The sequence below is a fragment of the Colobus angolensis genome, unplaced genomic scaffold (assembly GCF_000951035.1).
Source record: "Colobus angolensis palliatus isolate OR3802 unplaced genomic scaffold, Cang.pa_1.0 Scaffold131, whole genome shotgun sequence".
NCBI lineage: Eukaryota > Metazoa > Chordata > Mammalia > Primates > Cercopithecidae > Colobus > Colobus angolensis.
The window spans coordinates 3,317,315-3,340,811 of NW_012114364.1; the positions used below are offsets into that span (position 1 = coordinate 3,317,315).

At 33.5% G+C, this 23,497-nt stretch overlaps 1 protein-coding gene across 2 annotated transcripts in view; it reads right to left on the minus strand.

The window, feature by feature from the left end:
- The window catches only part of CCDC91 (coiled-coil domain containing 91), a 395,593-nt gene that overhangs the window by 306,003 nt on the left and 66,093 nt on the right, over positions 1 to 23,497 (minus strand). The window contains exon 1 of one of the 2 annotated variants that reach the window (XM_011934106.1): positions 15,125 to 15,239. The exons of the other annotated variant lie outside the window; for it this stretch is intronic. The gene's annotated coding sequence lies outside the window, so the exon portion shown is untranslated. Of the gene's footprint in view, positions 1 to 15,124; positions 15,240 to 23,497 lie in introns of those variants that run through there. 2 annotated transcript variants of the gene reach the window in all.

Here is a 23,497-nt window from a genome sequence, read left to right on the forward strand (position 1 = left end):
GCAGTCAACAAGCATATGAAAAAAAGCTGAACATCACTGATCACTAGAGAAATGCAAATCAAAACCAGAATAAGATACTATTTCATACCAGTCATAATGGCTATTATTAAAAAGTCAAAAAAATAGATGCTGTCTAGGTTGCAGAGAAACAGAAACACTTATACACTGTTGGTAGTAGTATAAATTAGTTCAACCACCGTGGAAAGGCAATGTGGCAATTCCTTAAAGAGCTAAAAACAGAACTACTATATGACCCAGCAATCCCCCCATTACTGGGGATATAAATTGCTATATCATAAAGACACATGCAAGTGTATGTTCACTGCAACATTTCACAATAGCAAAGACATGGGATCAACCTAAATGGCCATCAATGGATGGACTGGATTTTAAAAATGTGTTACATGTACACCATGGAATACTATATAGTCATAAAAAGGAATGAGATCATTTCCTTTGCAGGAATATGGATGGAGCTGAGGACTATTATTACCCTTAGCAAACTAATGCTGAAACAGAAAGCCAAAAACTCTATGTTCTCACTTATAAGTGGGAGCTAAATAATGAGAACACATGGAGAGAAACAACAGACACTGGGGCCTACCAGAAGGTGGAGGATGGGAGGAGGGAGAAGATGAGGAAAAATAACTAATGGGCACTAGGGTGACAAAATAATCTGTACAACAAACCCCCATGGCACAGGTTTACCTATATAACTAACGTTCACATGTACCCTTGAACTTAAAAGTTTTTTAAAAAGAAGCTTTATTTTAATGTCTATGAAGGTAAAATTTAGATAAGGAAAAAAAAAAAAAAACTTCTATATTGGAAGTTCCAAATACCTTAAATACATATTTAGCTCTTTTTGTTGCCTTTAAGAGAACTCAAGCCACTTCTAAATATAAAGCAAACTGTAGAAAAAGAACTTGGATTTGAGAACTAGATTCACATCCCAGTTCTACATGAGAGCTCAGCACTCCAGGGTAGACACTGAGCCTTAGGTTCCCCATTTAGAAAATGAGCAAAATAACATTATTTTTCTTTTAAAAGTTTTATGATAAACAATTATAATGATTGGGGAATTGTTTTATGAAGTAAAATTATCAGAATAATCATCAAATAGGTGATCAAAACATAGATATGCAAAGTCTCCCAAATTAAGGAGAGCTAGCTATTCCCAAGTCAGAAAGACTAAAATATAAAATATTAATATATCCAGTTAATATATTTAGATAAATAATAAGATCAATCAGAAAGACTGGTAAATCAGCCATAGAAATTTAAATAAAGGAAATAAATTTAAATACAGAAACACAGATAAACACTGGCAGGATTCATCTAAGTATCATCCAGAGAAAAGGGCACTTAAGCCAACATTTTAAATTTTACCAGTCCTATTGGCAAATTGCTGCAATATCATTAAACTCGATTTTATTTCATTCTCTTTACTCCAATTCCACACTCGTTATGTACCTTTTAATCATAATATGACTTAACATTTGTTCTGCATGCAGAGAGAGAATGGACCTTGAGTATTCCAGTCTCTGGCACAGAAATTTCTCCTTGTAAATCAACTTAACATTCAGGCTTCATATTTAAGTTTCATAAGCTTAGTTTGTCTCTGAGAGATGGATTTACTCTCAATATAGTGATCAAATGAGATTAGTGAGTCTGCAAGGTTCTGTTTCCAATCTCAAACAGGAGCAAACTTAACAAGAAAACAACTGTTTATCTCTAAAGCCCCTTCAGAGAAATTCTGAAAAACTTCTCACTTGGTTATGACATCCCAGTGTCTGCAAACGAGACAGCATACAGAAGAAACCTTAGATAACCAGGTCAATCCTCTCCATTTTCACATTTTACAATTAATGAGTTCTAAAAAAAATCAAATATTGCCTAAATTACCCTGTCAAGCATGAACATATTAAGACTACAATGGACATTTTCTGATTCTGATTCCTAATAGCAGTGCTCTTTCCACCAACCCTCCATACTAGAATTCCATTTCGAGAATATTCCTCAAATAACGTTGAGTTCATACAAAGAGAGTTATGTTTTACATAGTAAAAACCTTACTTCATTAGAATATATTTATAGGAGGAGACAGTTAATATATGCTATTCCAGAGGTGGCAGTCCAACAACTAGGCAAAAAAAGAAAGAATATATCTCAGAGTAAATAGCTCCTCTTTATTTAAGAAGCACTGTTGACTATGAATACAATCATGCTACTTTCATCCCAACATGTAACAATTCATTAAACCTAAGTAATATCTGGGCATATTCAAGGAGATGGAGAAGGACTGGCTAACAATCACTATTTCTCTTTTTTTTTTTTTTTTTTTTTTTTTTTTTGAGACCTAGTTTCACTCTTGTTGCCCAGGCTGGAGTACAGTGGGCGATCTTGGCTCACCGCAATTTCCGCCTCCCGGATTCAAGCGATTCTCTTGCCTCAGTCTTCCTGAGTAGCTGGGAGTGCAGGCATGCGCCATCACACCCAGCTAATTTTGTATTTTTAGTAGAGACGGGGTTTTCCCATGTTGGTCAGGCTAGTCTCGAACTCCTGACCTCAGATGATCCGCCCGCCTCGGCCTCCCAAAGTGCTGGGATTATAGGCATGAGCCACCACACCCGACCAACAATCACTATTTCTATAGATATGCATTAAATACAAAAAAGTATAATCACAAAGGGTAAAGCCAAAGGGTGCTAGACAGTCCAGAAAGCCTAATTTGCATTAGATTTCTTCAAAAGCTACCTGTGTGTACTAAAATTTTAGCAAGAAAACAAAGTTTACCAGTATTCCATATGACAACAAGTACATGCCTAGAAAACTCCTTTTTTCCCATAGGGAAAAAGGGAAATAAACCCACTCAATAAAAAAAAGGGAAATAAACCCACTCAATAAAAAAAAAAAAAAAAGCTGTATAATGAATGTTTACAATTAGAAAGAGTGCTATTCTTATATAAGAAAACACTTTACAAATTCCTGTTAAATATGCTACAAGAGAAATCTGATTTCAGAAGAACCAGACCATGTCAAACACACTCACTGCTGAAAAAGAATAGCATGCCTGGCAGAGACAGACTAACATACCCCCCCCCCCCCACTAAATTCATTACTAACACAGACTGTGCATCCCTAATCCAAAACCCTGAAACCTAAAATAATCCAAAATCTGAAACTTTTTGAGCATCCACATGATACCATAAATGGAAAATTCTACACTTAACTCCATGTGACAGGCTGCAGTCAAAATTTCATTTCATATTTTAAAAATATTTAAAATATTGTATAAAATTACATTCAGGCTATATGTATAAGCTATACATAAAACATAAATTTCATGTTTACACTTGGGTCTCATCCTCAAGAAATACTATATAAATGCAAATATTCCAAAATCCAAAAAACTCTATCATCTGCAATACTTCCAGTCTCATTTTGGATAAAGGATACTCAACCTTTAAACAACCATTAACTTTCATGAAACAAAAAAATATTCCACTGCTATACACCAGTAATGACCCTGCTAGGAATCAAATCAAGCAAGAACTCAATCCCATTTACAAGAGATACAAAAAAAATAAAATACCTAAGAATATACTTAACCAAGGAAATGAAAGATCTATACAGGAACAACAAAAGACTGATGAAAGAAATCACAGATGATACAAACAAATGGAAAAACATACCATCTTCACGGATACGAAGAATCAATATTATGAAAATGACCATGCTCCTCAAAGCAATCTACAGATATAATGCAATTCCTATCAAAATACCAACATCATCTTTCACAGAACTAAAAAAAATATTCTAAAATTCATATGGAACCCAAAAACAAAAAAAAAGCTCAAAGAGACAAAGCAATCCTAAGCAAAAGGAAAAAAATCTGAAGGTATCACATTACCTGACTTCAAATCATACTACAAGACTATAGTAACCAAAACAGCATAGAACTGGTATAAAAGTAGACACATAGGCCACAATAGAACAGAATGGAGAACCTAGAAATACAGCCAAATACCTACAACCAACTGATCTTTAACAAAGCAGATAAAAATATAAATTAGGGAAAGGACATCCTACTATTAAATAAATAGTACTGGGAAAATTGGATAACCACATGTAGAAGAATAAAACTGGATCGCTATCTCTCACCATATGTAAAAACTAAACCGAGATGGATTAAAGACTTAAATCTGAGACCTGAAACCATAAAACTTCTAGGAGAAAACCTAAGAAAAACGCTTCTGGACATTGGCCTAGACAGAGAATTTATGACTAAGACCCCAAATGCAAATGCAATAAAAACAAAAATAAATAAATTGAACCTAACTAAACTACCTTTATGAAAATAGTATGGAGCTTTCTCAAGGAACTAAAAAGTAGATTTACCATTTAATCCAGCAATCACACTAGAAGATATCTACCCAAATGAAAAGGAATCATTATATCAAAAAGACATCTGCAGGTGTATGTTTATCACAGCACAATTCACAAATGCAAAGATAAAGAATCAATCTAAGTGTCTATCAACCGAGTGCATAAAGAAAATGTGGTATATATACACCATGAAATACCACTCAGCCATATAAAAGAATGAAATATTGTCTTTTGCAACAACTTGGATGGAACTGGAGGCCATTATCTAAGTGAAGTAACTGAGGAACAAAAGAACAAATACTACACGTTCTCACTTGTAAGTGGTAGCTAAGCGATGGGTATGCAAAAGCACACAGAATGGTCAGCCTCTACAACAAATAGCATCATTATCCCCCAATGCTCCTTAAATCATCTTAATTAGATTTAACTTAGAGTAAAAAAATGTTTTGTATTGGTAGGATGGTGGAAATTATCAAAGGTAAGAAAAATAAAATGCATTACCAACTTAATGGTAGTACGTGAGGCTCTATTTTATTCATTGTAAATATTCTGAGTAAAGTTCATTTTCATTATTTTAGTTATCCTTTTTGTCTTTTACTTATGATATATGTAATTTCTACATTTAAGTTATGATATTCAGAAGCCTCCTTTATCTTTTAAAATATCTTTTCAATCAATATTTCAATTCAACAGTTTACAAGTCTTTTCTATACATGCACAGAAAAGAGAAATAGAAATATTCTAACAGATCATCCCACTGTTAACATTAAATCCAGGGTACTATGGGATAAGTCAAACCAAAAAAGTATGTCCTTGCAACAACATTGGTCAGCAAGTTTCTCAAAACTTACAAAACTGCAAAAACAGAAACAAGATCAAAAGACTGGGTTAAAATCACTCCCTTTTAATTATGTCAACTACTTTCTACACACTACTCTAACAACACTGTTGCTAATGGCAGACTAAGGAAAAATAATAATTATTATAGCAAAATCTATACTTAAATAGATTCAGAGACATATACATATACACAAAAGAAAATAAGAATACTGTGATAGCCTTTTGAAATGTCAACCTGGATAAGCTAATAATGAAACACTAATCTAGATGTTGCTGTGAAGGTTTGTATGTGATTAAAGTCCATAATAAGTTTACTTTAAGTAAGAGATTACCCTAGATAACTATGGACCTGATTCAATCTTTTGAAGGGTCTTAAAAGCAGAGTTGAGAGCTCCCTAGTAAAGGAGAAATTTTGTGTGTGGACTGCAGTTTCAACCTGTGCCTATGGGTTCTAACCTGCCCCTCCTGATGGACCATCCTATGAATTTCAGGCTTGTCTAGTCAGCTCCACACTCATGTAAGCTAACTATTTATTTAAAAAAAAAAAAAAAACCTTAATATATATATCTCCTACTGGGTCTGCTTCTCTGGTTGAACCATGACTGATACAAATACCATGTCCATACAACAAATGATACTCAAATCTTTCCCAAAATTGCTTAATGAATAAAAACTTCCCAATTTATTAAGACCAAATAGCATTAAGACCAAATAGATTATTGCCAAAAAACATATTAATGTTTCAAACCCTTTCTAGAAAAATTAAGTGACAAATGAAGACATGCAGAGATGGAAAAAAATGGACAGTATAAGTCTCAAACAGAAAGCCATATTGCATAGGAGAGTTTTTTTTTTTTTTTTTTTTTTTTTTTTAAGAAAGACTCTCACTCTGTCACCAAAGACAGAATACAGTGGTACAATCATAGCTGACTGCAGTCTCCAACTCCTGAGCTCAAGTGATCGTCTCACCTCAGTCTTAAAAGTAGCTGGGACTACAGGTAAGTAGCTGGGACTATACATGCATGCCACCATGCCTGGTTTTTGTTTTGTTTTGTTTTGTTTTAAAGAAACACAGTCTCACTATGTTGCACCAGCTGGTCTTGAGCTCCTGGCCCCAAGTGATCTTCCTGCCTCAGCCTCCTAAAGTGCTGAGATTACAAGTATAAGCCACTGCACAAGGCTGCACAGTATATCTTAATAAAAGGTTTAGTAACTCGCTAATCGTTAATTAGCAATTATCTTTAATAGAAGGGTATTTACAAAGGTGTAGAAATCATTTACCTATATGTTCTTCTAATCCAAGATCTAATACATCATATCACCATTATAGACATATAGATTATAAAAAGAATTCCGTATTACATATTACTTATTCAACAGAAATGACAACTACAGTAAGATCAGTAATTACCTCACAGACAGAATGATTTTACAGCTAGTGTCATGTTGTAAATACAGTATTTCAGACTGAATTAAACCATAAAACACATACTCAGATGGTAAATCCAAACATCAGAGATGTATACAGTAAAAAAAAAGTGAAAGACCTATGAGAAACAGTTACAGGAGTAGAAGAATGGGAAGGTAATGTACAAAACTAACTTAATTTTTTTCTCTTCACAACATAAAAGATTTATTCAACTGCATAAGACTATTAAAAAGGTCTACTAAAATCTTCCAGTATTACCAAAATACGAGCATGACTGCTAGTATAAATAGATGAAATATCAGAGAAAAGAACTGTGTACTTTCTGTTCTAGTCTGTTCACTGACTTTTATTTTATTATTATACTTTACATTCTAGGGTACATGTACACAACGTGCAGGTTACATATGTATACATGTGCCATGTTGGTGTGCGGCACCCATCAACTTGTCATTTACATTAGGTATATCTCCTAACACCAACCCTCCCCACTCCCCGCACCCCACGACAAGCCCCGGTGTGTGAAGTTCCAAAAGGTGACACCCTGCTCATATCAGAGTGCCTTTGAGACAAATTTTTTAAAAGAATCAAGTATGTTTGGAGATATAATTCCATTTCCTCTGTTTATATTCTCAACTACTCAAATGAATGAGGTAGATAAATATAAGCTATATCTAAAGCAGTAGATATGTTACCATATTTTAGACCATACCTGACTACATAAACAAAAGTGTGCGACTGAACACTTCATCATATGCAAACAGATATTGCAAAGAAAATACATTCTTTTTTAATCTGTCCAGCACCATGCTTTACAGAAAGAAAAATAAAGTTTCTAGTATTTTTTCACATAATATTCTATTAATTCAACCAAAACTTATAATGTGCTAGTACAAAAAAAGGGTTTAGTGGAATAGACAAACTACTCTAGAAATTTCAAGTGGAAAGCTTTAAGTTAGGGAAATTCTTGATTACAAAATCATAATTGAAAGTGCTGGAGGACCAAAAGTTGAGTCAGGAGAGTGAGGTGCGGGATCAGCAGCTCTCCATTTACTCTCCCACCGAAGTGATCCAGAACCAGAATGGAGCTGGTGCCTCCCTTCCCAGGGTCAGGAAATGCATGGTTTAATTCAGTGGAATATCTGTTTCATGCATCGAAATCTAGGCCAGTGAGTCTTCACCTTAAGAATAGACCACTCTGAGAGTCTAAAAGAAATTATGAACTTCTCTCCTAGGTAAGTCTATGTACTTATACGTGCATGACTTCTGTACTTAACTTGACAGATCTCATAGGATGCTATTTCAAAGTTTTATTCAAGAGGATACAAATATAAACAAGACAGTTTCCCAATCCTAAAGCTCACATTCTAGAAAAGATACATAGACAAACTTTTATATAACATTAAAGATTTGGAATATTAAAATAAAAGTACAGTGAAGAAAAGGATTACATCATATTAAAAAAAAAAAAAGACTTCACAAAACTAATGATCCTAAGGTAAGCTTAATATATGACACAGAACTTGCAAGAGAGAGGAAAGGTAAGAAAAAGAGGAAAATTAGTATTTAAACAGCACCATATCAGGCATATATACACATTTAATCTTTAATAGTATATATTATCATTTTAATCATATATACACATAATTGTATTTATGAATGTATCTGTATATAGGTTATATAATATGTATGCATGTATATGTGCATATTCACACTTGATTTTCACAATACTTTTTTTAAGTAGATATTATTACCATTTTACAAATAAGGAAACAGGTACTTGAAAGGCTTATTAAGTTGACCAAGGTTACATAGCTGTTAATGGTGAAGCCAGGATTCATATCCAAGTCTGTATAATTCTTACTAGGACTTTCCAGGCAAAGAGAACAGCATATTAAAAGCTACAGAGTCATGAAACCACAGGATGTGTTTAGGGAACAGCAAGTACTTCAATATAATTGAAAAGTAAAGAGCTCAAAAGGAACATGATGATTACAGACAATCCAGTCCTAACTATACTGATTAAACAAAAAGACTTGAGAAAGACTTACACAGGTAGTTATCTGGCTTATGCTCCTAGATGAACAGTTACTTTTATTAAGTGAGAAAAGAAATAATAGTTCAAGTGTGAAACAGTAAAAGGAGGGATATGTTTTAGAGACGTTGACTTTAAGTTACGTATCAAGGCAGGAAGGCTCCAAAGAAGGGTCAAGAATGATGGAATAAATTTGGGTATCTTCAATTAAAAGATTTCATCAAAGAGAAAATACAAAAGGGTCAAGGACAAAACCCTAAAAACAATTGTTAAAAGGAAGGGAGAGAGAAGATAAGTAAAGAAGTCAAAAGGGAAGATGATAGTAGTAGGAAAGAACCAGGGGTATAAAGTGTCATGACTGACAACAGAAAAGAGACTAGCTAACAGCATAAAATGCCACAGATGAAACTAAACAGTAATTAATGAAAAAGAAAGGTCACTTCAAAATTTGGGATTAGGCAGGCTAGAGGACTGACAGAAAAGCTCAGCAGAGAAAGAGACTTTTGAACTGGGCTATGAAGGAAGAGTGTGATCTGAACATGCAGAGATGGAGAAAATGTTTTAGCTGAATAGCACAACTAGAAGAAAGAACCAGAGGTAGGAATACATTGCAAATATGTGCCGGGAAGTACAAGTAATTTTCAGTTTTACTGCGCCACTAGTATGACAAGGGTAACAGTGAATGAAAGTCTACAGAGTCTGGCTACTACCAGATCATAATGGCCCTTGAAAGAGAGACAAAAGAACATAGGGTGGTTCTAAAGTAACTACTATGTAAAGATAACTATATAAAAATTATTTTGGAAACCATGTATAGAATGAATTACAAGGCAAAGAAACCAGTTAAATTAGTGTTGTAACAGTCCAGATGAGATGTTAAATCTGACCTACTTTGATCAAAGTGAAGAAAAGGAGGAAGGTTGATGCAAGAAATAGAAAAAATTTGACTACAGGTTGAGTACTCCTTACTCAAAATGCTTGAGACCAGAGATTTTCAGATTTCAGAATATTTACCATCCCAAATTTGACAACCCCAAATCCAAAATTCTCTACTAAGCATTTCCTTCCAGCATCATGTAAGTTTTGGATTTTGGAGCATTTCACAGTTTGGATTTTTGGATTTGGGATGTTCAACCTATAATAGTACTTAACAAATGCAGTTGTATTCAGTTTTTGCTAAAAGTTAAATAATTGAATTAGCTAAAAGGCAATATAAGTTTAAAATAAAGAGCATCTGATATACCAAAATTTTATTATCCTCATTAAAGAAAAAACTCAAACTGTAATTTAATTAAGGTAGTACCTATAGAACTCATGATGAGTATGAGAAATTCCCTTTGTGACAGTGTCATTTATAAATCTCTAAAATGTTCAATACTATGAAGAAGGTCAGTTTTGGGTGTATTCTTATAAAACGATATTTGAACACAGGCTTTTTCAGTTCTAAGATATTTGTTAATTTTAATGTCTAGTCTACGTGATCTTACAGAGAAATATTTAACATTACTTACCAAACTTGTAAATATATCACTATAAGTTATAAGCTTATGAAATATGGCTTAAATTAGCCTTTAGGAAAACTGATAGCATATCTCTGAAATTTCACTTCCCGTAAGTCTTAGCGGGTAAATAAAACATAATTAAAAATTTAAAATCTAATACAAAAAGCTGAAATTTCTCTAAATTACATATATAACTGTATATAAACCTTTAAAAATATACATATAATTTTCAACAGATGAACACAGGGTTTATAGCACGGATCCTGTTACATTAGATTTTTTTGTGAGCCTACAAAAAATCTTAACTAATATTTACAATAGGCAAAACAATAAACAGTTTTTCTAAAGTAAATGACCAGTTAAATTTCTATACTCTCAAACATAAAAAAATCACTGTCCTGTTATGAAAATGAAAAATCATTTGCTCCAAGACCTTGAAAGGCTGATTCAGACTCAAGAACCTAACAGTACTCAGCAATCTGAGTAAGGCATAAATTACAATCTACCCCTCAGCCAAGATCTTTATCAATTTATAAGTTACACAGGGAACTGCACACTGTATATGATAGAAATAGGAAAATGTGAAACATTGTCCACCATTCATATAATTTATATCCTCCCCATTAAGAGAAATAAAAGTTCTTTTCATCATGCACTTGTGAAGTATGATTGCCAATTTATTTCACTTTACTATAAGAGATTCTAGAAAACAAATATATCTCTTTGGTTTACACCCAGTGAATCCAAAATGACATCAGGTTTAAGTTATAAACAGTATTATCATGACCAATAATAATTCCCTTTCTTTCTAAAGAAACATCACTCAAAAATTCTGAGAGTCATATATATTACATGATTATATATACACAAACATACACATACATACAATACTCAATTACATAAAGATGCCAAATGTCTTTAAAAATAATCAAGGAATATACATTCACAAATTATTTACATAGGTCATGGATCTAAGAAAAAAGAATTTTTATACAAGCACAATTGACATCATTTCTAAGTCGGCCATAAGCATAAATTACAATAATGATACAATACTCTGAAGTGCATTAAAGGCACAAATGTCTTAGCAGTAGAAACACACTAATATCAGATTCTAGTACATAAGATCCCCATATGCTTCCTTTTTCACATGAATAGTTTTTCACTTTTGAGAACATTACGGCATCAAATGGCAGAATATATTAATAAAGAGAGAAGCAGGAAGGAAAGAAAGAAAGAAAAAAAAAGCTACTTAACTAACTAGAGTTCCAGAAGGAGAAAGAGAATGGAGCAACAACAACATGGGTAAAAACAATGGCCAAGAATTTTCAGAAGTAATAAAACTTCCCATAATTAATTTGTTGAGCTTTTTGGGCTTATTAAATCTAAAGATTCAATCCATACATGCGGAAGCCCAGTAAATTCTAATCAAAGAAAATAAGGTATCCTTACTTAGTACATCACAGTAAAACTATAGAACACCAATTACATAGCATTAAGTCATAAAGTGATTCAGAAAGAAAGGAGCAATTATCTTCAAGGGAACAACAACTAATGGAATCAACTAACTTCCCAAAACAACTATGGAAATCAGAAGATGGTGGAGTAATATCTACATTGTGCAGAGCAAAGAAATAAATATCAATATAGAAACCAGAGGAATCTATCTAACAGGAATAAGCATTTTCAAACAAGCATAATACTGCTGATAATAATGTCTTGTGGTGTTATATATATAATATATATTTATACTTATATGTAACATATAGCGTATATTATGTATTAAGTATGTATTTCATATGCATATACAATATTTATATATATACACATTTAAAATGCTACACAATAGCATAATAACAAAAGAGTAAATTAATACATTTCAAATGTTCCATATTCTTTGTATTTTTCAAGAGAAGGCTAAAGATACTAATTAGTTTCAGGTTTTAGTGAGTTAAGAATGCTTGTGAAAATTTCCAGGGATACCACCGAAAGAAAAGAAGCAGAGTACGTAACTTCCAAACTAATAACTTTCTCTGGCCAAAAACCAATCAAATTAGAAAACAATAACAATAAAAAGCAACCAAATTAGAAAACAATAACAATAAAAACAACTGAGAAAGCCCCACACTTGGAAATTAGCAAATACTTTTAAAAATAACTCAAGCATCACTTCATCTGAAAATTGTAATTTAAAAATAAAATTGGCAAGATACAGTTAAGGCAGTAATCAGAGGGAAAATTATAGCCTGGAATACTTCTGTCTGAAAAGAAAGGTTAAAAGTAATAAGATAAGCATAAAAAATTTTTTAAAATTAGGAAAAATATAATAAACACAATAAAATAGACAATAGAAAATAATGATCATAAAAGAGAAATTAATCAGAAAACAAATATAAAATTGAGACTGTAGCTACACTGCCAAAAGTTAACACTTGAAAACATGCTGTTTCCCTCTCTCTCTGCTGTAATGCTTTGGGTAAGCCCTGCCTCCCTTACCATCATAGGCATTTGCCTTGCTAATCCTGATCTGGACTCAAACACTTCTGTATCTGATATTCTTCCTAGCAATAATGCAGTACCTACCTCACTCTCTCTATCCCTTTATTATACGCTATTCTGGCACTCCATACCTCCCCTTAAAAGTGTATCCTAGTCATAATTAAACATCTGAACAATTATTTAATTTCTGTGTACCTTAATAGTTTGCAAAAGCCATGAAGGCACACATCTTGTTTGTCTTGTTCGTTCCCGATTGTCTCCCCTGTGCTTGATATACAATAATTTGTTGAATGGGGGAGAAATCAAACAATAGAAGGTTGAAAGCAAACAGTATTACCTCCTAATGTCAAGCAGGATCATAACCAATGAGAATCTAGGTTTTCTTTTAAAAAATTAGAAGTAAATTTCACAAATTTAATCAAACATATTCCACTGAAGCAAAATACTTGTGTTTAGATTAATAAGAGCAAGAGTTGAAATTGCTTTAAGGTTGCTCCTTTAGGAACCTAATGAATTGGTGAGTAAATGTTTATTCGCATGTTTAATGAACAATTCTATCAGCAAATGTTTCCTTGAAATAAAAAAAAATTAACATTGTGAACCTTTTAAGGGATGGAGGAAGAAAAGTAACAGTTGATTTACATAACTAAAGCATTTCTTAATAACCAAATTGTGTGTAATATTTTATTACAGTATTTTGTCAATTCTGTATTGTCAGCCACATTGAATTAAAATTTCCTCCAAACCAGCTAAATCACCGTTTATCCACTTTTGTGTGACCTCAGATTTGACAGATACAAATAATGATCAAACTCTTCATATCTTTAGCAAACTTTCTACAGGATTAAGTTTAAGTAATAACTTCCCTATTGATTCACAGTTCCAAAGTATATCTCTAAACATCTATGTGTTCTAAGTACTTCAGAGGCAGTCTCTGTGATTTATTCTAAAATTACCTGGGAAAGTCCATTAACTAAAACAATCTATCTGAGGAGGTCCACAATAAAACTAGCCTTTAACACATTCACTCCAAAAAAACAAATCTAGAAGATTTTCCATTTTAATTTAAATGAAGGAAATTTTCATTAATGAATTATTAATTATTATTTAAAATTATTAAATTATTAAATCATTATTAAAATGATTATCACCTCAGCAATGCTTTAATAAGAAAAAAATTAATGCATACTAGCTGCAAGCCAATATAACCATTTTGATACAAAAACCAGAATTGGGACTAAAAAAAACTGTGATTAGGCACAATAGCAATACCCAAATCATGGAGGATTTTATAACTGCAATTCGTTTGTAAAATTTATTCAGGCGATTCCTAACAACAGGTACAAATCTTTAGTACCCAATACAGAAATTACAACAAAATATTCAGAGGAATATCATAAGTCAAAATTACAACCTCCAAAATTATAATCAAATCATGTTTTACTGATATTCAGGAATCCACAACAAATGAAAAAATAAATTCTAAGCATTTCTACACTTTAAAATCAAATGTCATAAACAGGCAACATCTACTGATCATTCACTGTGTCCCAGCCCTCTCTGGTGCCGCTTAATAATGGAGTCATGGGTAGCAGGGCGGGTGGAGGGGACCAGACAGTGAGAGTGGATGCAGGAAAAAAAAGCTGCACCAGTCATCTAGGAAAGACATGATGGTGGCTTTGACTGAGATAGTGACCAGGGAAGTGGAGAGAACTGAAAAGATCCCCACTTTGAATGAACTCAGAAACTACAGAAATTGCTGATGGGTGGGGCTATGGAATAGATAATCACAAGGAGAGAATGGGCACAAAAAGGTGTTGGAAGATTCCAGAATCTCAAGAAATCATGGTACCCTCCCACTCCCCCATACCCCTTGCCACAAAGAGGAAGTACCACAAATACAGAAGAGAATACCATCAAGAATTAGAGACACCCTTTAAGAAGCTCAAATGCCCAACCTTTACAAAGAGGGAGGAAGTACATGAAAACCTAAGTACAAAGTATAAGTTCATTTAAAATACACATTAGAAACAACAGTATTCATTAGGGGCATCAGTAAAGAGACATCAAGCCAAGTGTGCATAGGGCATACCTGTCAGAACCTCTGGTTATAGTGGCCCTGTAAGTCTCATGTTCCTGTGAGTCCCTCAACCCTGCCTGGCCACTTGAAAATTCATACAGCAGAAGCATTTACTGTTTCCAGCTACAGCTAGGCTGAAGAGTCCAATACCAGAATCTCAGGGGTAAAGGGAGGGAGGAAGTGAGTGATGGAGGTTATTCTGTTTGATTCAGGTCCAGTCTTAGTCTGTGACCTCCATACCAGACACCTGAGGTCAGATTCAAAAATTTTTCTTAGTCTCATATTGCACTATTCATCCACAGTAGATTTTAGATGAAATCTACTCTCTCCTCCCTTCCCCATGCCATCCCTACTGAGTAAACAGGATGACAACTTCTACCCTTTGAAGATTCAGACATGGCGCTTGCTCTGAAGCAGTCCTGGGTATAGCTCTGTGGCCAAAATAATGGAGTCCTCATTCTAATGAACAAGAGGAATTCCAGAACCCAAGGGGAGACTGATATTCTAAGACTTCACAGATTCTATGAAAATGTGGTGTTATAGAATCTAACATTATAGAACAGTCTGTCAGTTTAAGGCTTCCTACTGATCTCTTAAAGGTACTCTGAGGACAGTATAGATGATCATGAGATTCTTCCATGTTGTCATATGCAGCTATAGTTTGTTAATTTTCCAGGTGTATGGTGTTCTATTATATAAATATAATCCAGCCAGGCAGGGTGGCTCACACCTGTAATCCTGGCACTTTGGGAGGCCGAGGTGGGCAGATCATGAGATCAGGAGATGGAGACCATCCTGGTTGACACAGTGAAACCCTGTCTCTACTAAAACTACAAAACATTAGCCAGGCATGGTGGCACACACCTGTAGTCCCAGCTACTCAGGAGGCTGAGGCAGGAAAATCTCTTGAATCTGGGTGGTAGAGGTTGCAGTGAGCCAAGATTGTGCCAGTGCACTGCAGCCTGGGCAACAGAGCGAGACTCTGTCTCAAAAAATAATTATTATTATTATCTTTATATAAGAATATATTATATATTACATGTAAATATATAATATAGTATAAATATAATATTATTATTATATATAACCCAAAATATTAAACTTTCTACTTTTGATGAATATTTGAGTTGTTTCTAGTTTGAAGCTATTATAAACAATGTTGCAATAAACGTTATTTTACACATTTAAAAATCACAACCATTTCAACAACCATGCTACTATGAATTTGCCCATGGTTAGCTAAAGACGACTTTCTTTTTCAATGTACTCATAAAATTATCACCTTCAACGTGGCCAACATTTTCTTATGTATGACCTTAGGTATATATGACCTCAAACATAAAATCTGACACTGTTCAGAGTTAAACAGCATGTTTTGTTCTATGTTTATATTAGTAAAATTAGTAAGTAAACTGTTAATTTTAAATAATCTTTCAAGTCACAGAAACAATATACATTATCATGCTAATTAAAATAGTTTTGCTGAAAATACAAGAATATTCACTACAGGTCTGTTTGTAATAGCAAGAATTAAAGTAAAAATAGCTAGTTACATTAGTAATAGTAATCCATGAAAAAGAGAGTACTATGCAACCACTAAAAATGAATTAGGAAAATCTGTAAGTACTTCTACAGAAAGTTCTCCAAATTATTGTGGGAAAAAAAGCAGGGAGTATTACCATGTATATATAATACACTGTCATCCCTATTAAAAAAAATAGACACCACACAATTGCACATTCCTAGAAGATATTTGGATGGTTAAAAAAGAATTTATAAAACTAGTTGCATCAGAAGTGAGACTAGAGAACTAAGATAAAAGAAAAATTTTCACTGTCTATCTTTCGCATTATTTCCCTTTTCTTTCACACTCTTATACTATATATATGTATGTATGTGTCTGTCTCTCAAAAACAATAAAAAGTATCTTTTCTGAGGCCAAAAAATGTAATTCAAGATGGAGAGCTGATTAGAATTGTATACATTGGTGTAAGAATGGTAGGCAATGATTCCTACTGTTACTGAGCCAAATAGAATCTAAGTTTTGTTTTATTTCCGGTGTTTTTTTCTGGTGGGGGGGGCAAACTTAGGATTATAATGATAAAGAGTCAGAGCACTATCTTCATATTATAGAAAAAATATTCATTCCCCAACCTTCATTTTTTAGCAGTATCAGAAAATCCCTATAGCACTATTTTTAAACTATTTTACTTTTCTCTAAATATATCCTAAAATATCCTAAAATGCACACTACAGTCTTTAAAAAGCAAATTCAGATTCAGCTAGAAAAGATAAAGGTACCATAAAATACTGTAAGAAAAAGCAATGTGAACAGTAATTGATTGTTAAAAGATACCAAAAAAGACAAAGTTTCTCTTAAGAATTACAGTTCTTCACATTAATATTTGTGTTCTGTTTTTAGAACCACTGTCATTTATTAGATTAGTATTGTCAGTTATACCACACAGGTAAACCAAGCACCATAATTCACCTAGTAAAAGCTACTCATATTACAGATAACAACGACCATAAAATAAAATAATAAACTGAGAATTCAAAATCTCATAGAATTATTTAGATATCATCTAGTCCTTCAATTTATAGATTTGCTAATTGAGATTCACAGAAGTTACATAGTTAGCTGAAGGCAAAGACAGAACTCCTCACTCCACAACAGGGATATTTGACTCTAACCCACACTATAATAAACCTAATTTTCAGAAGTATAGCAAATAACACTGTATACTTCCTATAATATGCATTAATAAAAACATGAACTGCAATAAATTACTGAAAATTCACATCAAGACTACTCTATCTGTATGTACAGTAATAATTCACAGCTTTATAGAAGGTATCATCTTAGGCATCATTTTAAAAACTGGCTCCACAGTAAAAGAAGGTGAGTTAATAACCTCGGAGTTAAAGAGAAAATACAAGATGTAGCAAAAAGAGGTATGTGACAATTTTCTATTCAAATAATCTTTGTAAAGACACTATGAAATTATTAGACTTCAATAGAAATCTGGTTTATGTCCTGACAAAAATGTCTAATGTAGATACAAAGACAGATGGAAAGTTTTTAAGCATTACCTATATTGCCTACTATAATGCACGTATGTGACTATGTAATAAGTAACCTTCAAATTTTACCTCAAATATAAATCAGACAAATGAATTTGATTAACATTGATTATTACTATGTACAAACTACAGATCAATCTGAAGAAAAATACTGAAACAATTTTTCCTCAAACAAAAATTTGTGGACTCAGGTTCTGAGCTCTCGTAGATGTGTAACACAGATTCTACTGGAAAAACAGGGTTAGTAAGGAGAGTAACGTGATATTAATAAAATGACCGATTTGTTGTCCTAGGTTTTCCTGGACAGAATGGAGAATGGAAAAATTGAACCATGAAATCAAAAAGGCATCTGTCTTGCAGGTTTCTCTCTGCCAATGTCTTGAGAAAAATGTTTGAACTTTCCTGTTGGCTTTGTATGCAAATAGCTCCAGATGCAAAGTGAACCACATCTAAGTTATTTGGTTCAACATCTGCTGGTCCAATTCCCATTATTCCTTCTAAAGGGTCAGCTTGTGACAGACAGTTTAGTTTGCCCTCTATATAAGCTGTTTGGAAGGAGCTAATTTGGATTAAAGTATCTATCTGGATAGCTTGTTTTTTCCCTTTGATGGTCAATGCATTCTAATGTGGTCTGTGTAGTGCTACAAGGAACTTAGAAACATATTAGAAAGGACACTATTCAAGGTTTTGCCTCCCACCTCGCCTTGTAGACAATTTATATTTATACAGTTAAACATAAAAAGTGAACAGTTCTTTGCCTCTAAAACAGCACCACCCACATTGTACACAATGGCAACATGACAACACTTTCTGACATAATATTCTTTTCATGTAGCTGCTATCAAAGATTTGAACTTAAAGTTACTGATGAAAGTGTTTGCCAGTATTAACAACACATTTCATGAAACATCCTGTCCTTCTAGATGACAGCTTTTATATGACATCACTGAAAATGAAATAAGGTGCACAGCACATGGCATTTGGTGTCTGAAACACAGTACATTTTCAAACGTATGCTAAGTGAGTGAATGAATGAACAAATGAACAAACAAACCAAAGAACTGAGTCTGTTACAATGAGAAAATAAAATAAAAAACATGTAGTAATACCAAACTAAGACTAACAGTTCTTAGAAATTGCAAGGTCAAGTCATGATATAGTCCTTTCAAATCAGTACAGGTTGAGAATTTACATTGGAGAGGGAAAAGGAAGAAATCAGAATATACACACACACACAAACATATACATATATATACATGTGCCTATATTATTATACACATATATACATATATATATTTGTATATAAGATAGCCATTCATTTTGAAAAGTCTCTGCTCTTATTAGTTTACTAAATAGTAGAGCATTACTAGCCTTATGAACATTTATAAAAGACAGTTACTTGAAAATAATTTCTTTTAAAAGAGATTTCTTAGCCAAAAAAATTTACTAATTTTTAAAAAAAATACAGTGCTATGAGTAGCCAACTCAAAAACTTTCTTATGTTAGATGCTCTGCAAAGTTGGAAATGATTTTTCTTTGGAAAAAAAAGTTTAGAAAAATAAGTTAGAAAAAAAGAAGCAAAAGAACTATATACTACTCTTATTCCTTCTAGATCTGTAATATATTAAACTAAAATTTAGTGTAGTCTCTATTGTTACCTACTGGCATACAGCAGGATCAAGTAAGAGATGAGAAAAGGTCACCAAAACAGCTCTTCTTTCTTTCAGAAAATCTGTGACTGCTCTTGTCAATCATGATTTCCAGGTCATATGTTTGCATTGAGAATGACGAGGAAAGTTAATTGAGCACCAAAAAAAAAAAAAAAAAAAAAGGTTCTTAGCTGCCTTTCAGTAATTAGCCAAGATTTCTGAGATTAACATATTTCTGAAGGCAAGTTTGGTTTTGCCTTCTTTCAACTCATGATAGAAAGACTAATTATCCCCAAAGAATTAAAAATAAGAAGAGTTAACAAAGTAAATCTGCTCTACTCAGTAAGAAATGATTACTAAACAATGTTTATTAAAAAGGCACAGTGCTATGCTAGACACCTAGGATTCAACAGGTTTATTAAAACACAGTCACTGCCCTCCAAATCTCAGACTAACATAGACATAAAGAGATGGGAGTCATACTGATCAAATATTTTAAAAATACAAATTAGACACCCATGTTTATAGCAGCATTATTTACAATAGTCAAAGGTAGAAGCAACCCAGTGTCCATCAACAAATGAACAGAGAAACAAAATGGAATATTATTCAGGCTTAAAAAGGAAGTAAATTCTGATACATGCTACCACATGGGTGAACCTTGAGAACATTATTCTAAGTAAAATAAGCCTGTTACAAAATGACAAATACTCTATGATTCTACTTTATGAAGTATCGAGAATAGTCAAATTCATAGAAAATAGGATCGCAGTCGCCAGGGGCTGAGGGGAGAGGGCAATGGGGAGTTGTTTGGTAGATACAGTTTCAGTTTTACATATACAATACTGAACTGTATACTTAAAAATAGTTAAGACGGCAAATTTTATGTTATATTTGTTTTACTACAAATTTTAAAAATACAAATTAGCATATGCTAAGGACCAAACAACTGGTACAGAAATAAAAGAACGGTAAACTCAGAAGGAGCAGCAGTTAATGAGATGCAGAACAAAGTCAGTGACAGCTCCATACGTTTTCTTGAAAGAAAAGTAAGACTCAAGTAAGTGGATGGAAGATGAGGTAACTAATACAATCAGGAGCAATGACAAAAATATAGGAACAGACAATGGGAACACTATGTGGACCACAGTTTGGCTTACAGGCTTCAAGCGGAATAGCATGGAAGGCAATGTGGAGGGTTAGGCTATGAAATAGAGAGGAAAATGCTTAAAGAAAGGCAATTCTCCTTGGATAGCTTTCACTAAAATAAAGTAATAATTTATACATGTTTATGGAGAGTAAACGAAATAGGAAAAGAGCTTGATAATTTCATATTCATTCATCTCTTATTTACATTCTCCAATTTCTATGATAACAAGGGTGTAAAAACACATTTTACACGTTAAATACTATAATTTAAGGAGATACAGGCCTAGAGATAATACTTTGTACAAAGCATCAGCATGCACATTTCATTTATTCTTACTGACAATTCATTAATTTCATCATCAACATTGCCTAGAAGCTAGCATTTTAAGAGTTCACTATGTAAATAATGCTAATATACAGTAAGATGCATGTCTTGAGGTACCTCAAACTATTGACAGAACTGCAGGCTATACAGACACTTTAAGAAATACATTAATTATCCCAGTTGCTATCACAAAATCCTCCTCCACCTACTTGCCTGTCCTGAAGCAGTAGAATCACGAGGCTCACCAAACCCACCTCACTATTTAACAAAATCCTTTATCCTAACCCCAAGAATGAAGACTTTTATTTTCCCCAAAAAACTTTTAAAATGTAAACCAAATGTTTCTTAGTTCTCTTCTTGGATTTTAAGCTGTGGTAAAGCTTGGTTAATCATCATCTCTTTCTAAAATATTTTCCATATGGATTATAGACAGCTAAGATAAAGGTAGGTGGGAAAAAAAGGAGAAAATTACTCTTTTCTTAAACTGAAAAGAATCTGCCTTAGATCTCTTAAGGGTTCCTATCTTCTCAGGTCTTTACTGTGGAAATGATTACATTGTTATGCTAAGTAAGCTGTTCACATCACACTCACCTAAACAACTTCCAACTACCTGAATCAGAGGCAGACTTCTCCAGGCAGAGAAAGACAAACTAACAAAGGAAAAAGACAGCTTTGGTTGAGCAAACATGTACAATGTCTTTAACTTCAGCCCTTAGCCATGTTTCTTATTCTCCATTTTGCAAGTCACTGAGAAAATCCAGAAAGAGTTAATTCTTCAGATCTAATTTTTCAAAGGGAGTAAGGGAAAAAAGAGTGTGTGAGTGTGAGTGTGTGTGTATGTCAGATGACTTGTCCTTTAATTCCAGTTTCACGAAGGTTTGAGAATTTTACCCACTAATATACAGACATGTGCAGATGTGACATATAATGTTCACTCCTAGAGAACAGGAGTTAATTTGCTCATAATATACAATTCTTTAGAACTTTGCCACCTTATTATTATAATAAAAGAGACTGCTTATGCTTTCATAAAAAGTAAAGAAATACAATTTGCCTTAAACTTCCATATCTACTGAAATCATTCCTCAAAAGCCACTTATGACCATCTATGGTTTTTTTCTCAGCCTCCAATCTCACTGACCTCTGTAATGACTTTGGCACCAGTGCCCATAGCTTCTTTGAAATTTTCTACTTCTAGTTTTTGTGTTGCAGCACTGGCCCAAAATCCCCTTACTTCTCAGACCTCTTTTACTTCCTCCTATTCACCACCTTAGAACATCCAAATTAATCTACTGAACCTTATTCTATCTATGTACTGCTCCTCCCAGCAATCTCCTACAGCTTTAAGTGTCATTATCAACGGGAAAACTCCTAAACCAAGAATTCCAGCCCTAACCTTTCTTCTGAGTTTCAGGTCCCTTAAATATATTATACATGTCTAACATTAATTCATTAAGGCCCATCTGTCCCAAACCAAGTCTCATATTCTCTATTTCTGTTCATGGTAACACCATTCTTTCAGCATCAAGACGAGAAACCTCAAAAATCAATTTTAACTCCTCCTTCACTGTCACATCCAGACAGTCCTGTGGATAACTCTTTCCAAAAAACCTGAGTTACTGAAAAAGAACTGAAAAAGAATCTGAAAGAATACACATCATCCCTAAACACAGTTATGTGTATCAAATGATAAAACTTTTTAAAACCATTCTGTCATCCACACAATGCAAAGAGTACAGTTGCTCTGCCTACTTTACAATAAACAAATGCAGGACAGCATACTAAAAGTACTGAGCCACTATATAAATATAATCTACTATCCCAGCTCTCCCTATCCATTTCCAATGCCATCCTAATCTGTTCATTCATTCAGTTACTAATTCACTTATTCACTTTATTATTTATTCATCCTACAAATATTTCTTGAGAGCCAACTATAAGCCAGATACTATGCCCCATATTTAAGACATAACAACAGGACAAACAGACATAGTGGCTAACCCACAAAATTTGCTGTCCAACATGAAAGTTAGATAATAGGTGCATATAGACACTGGAAGGTTTGCTGGGAATGTGACCCAGAAAAAAAAATTAAAGCAAGAAATAATACTTTTAAAACACAGGAGTTAGTATCATAAGGGAGTAGAAATGAACGCAATGAGAAGCAATAAAGACAATTCTCAGCAAAGGAAATAACACACAGCCCTCAAAGAAGAATGAGCATCCTAACAACGCCATCACCTTTCTCTCATTTGCACTTTTGTTCCATTTATCTTTCTCTCTTCAAAATCTTTCCTCATTCTCCCATATCTGCCTATGGAAATTATATGCACCCTTCAGAGACCAGATCAACTATATATATATATATATATTTCCAGTTGCCAGGTTAGTGCTTGACTCAGACCAGGTATGAAAATAAGAATTTGCAGCTGGGCGCGGTGGCTCAAGCCTGTAATCCCAGCACTTTGGGAGGCCGAGACGGGCGGATCACGAGGTCAGGAGATCGAGACCATCCTGGC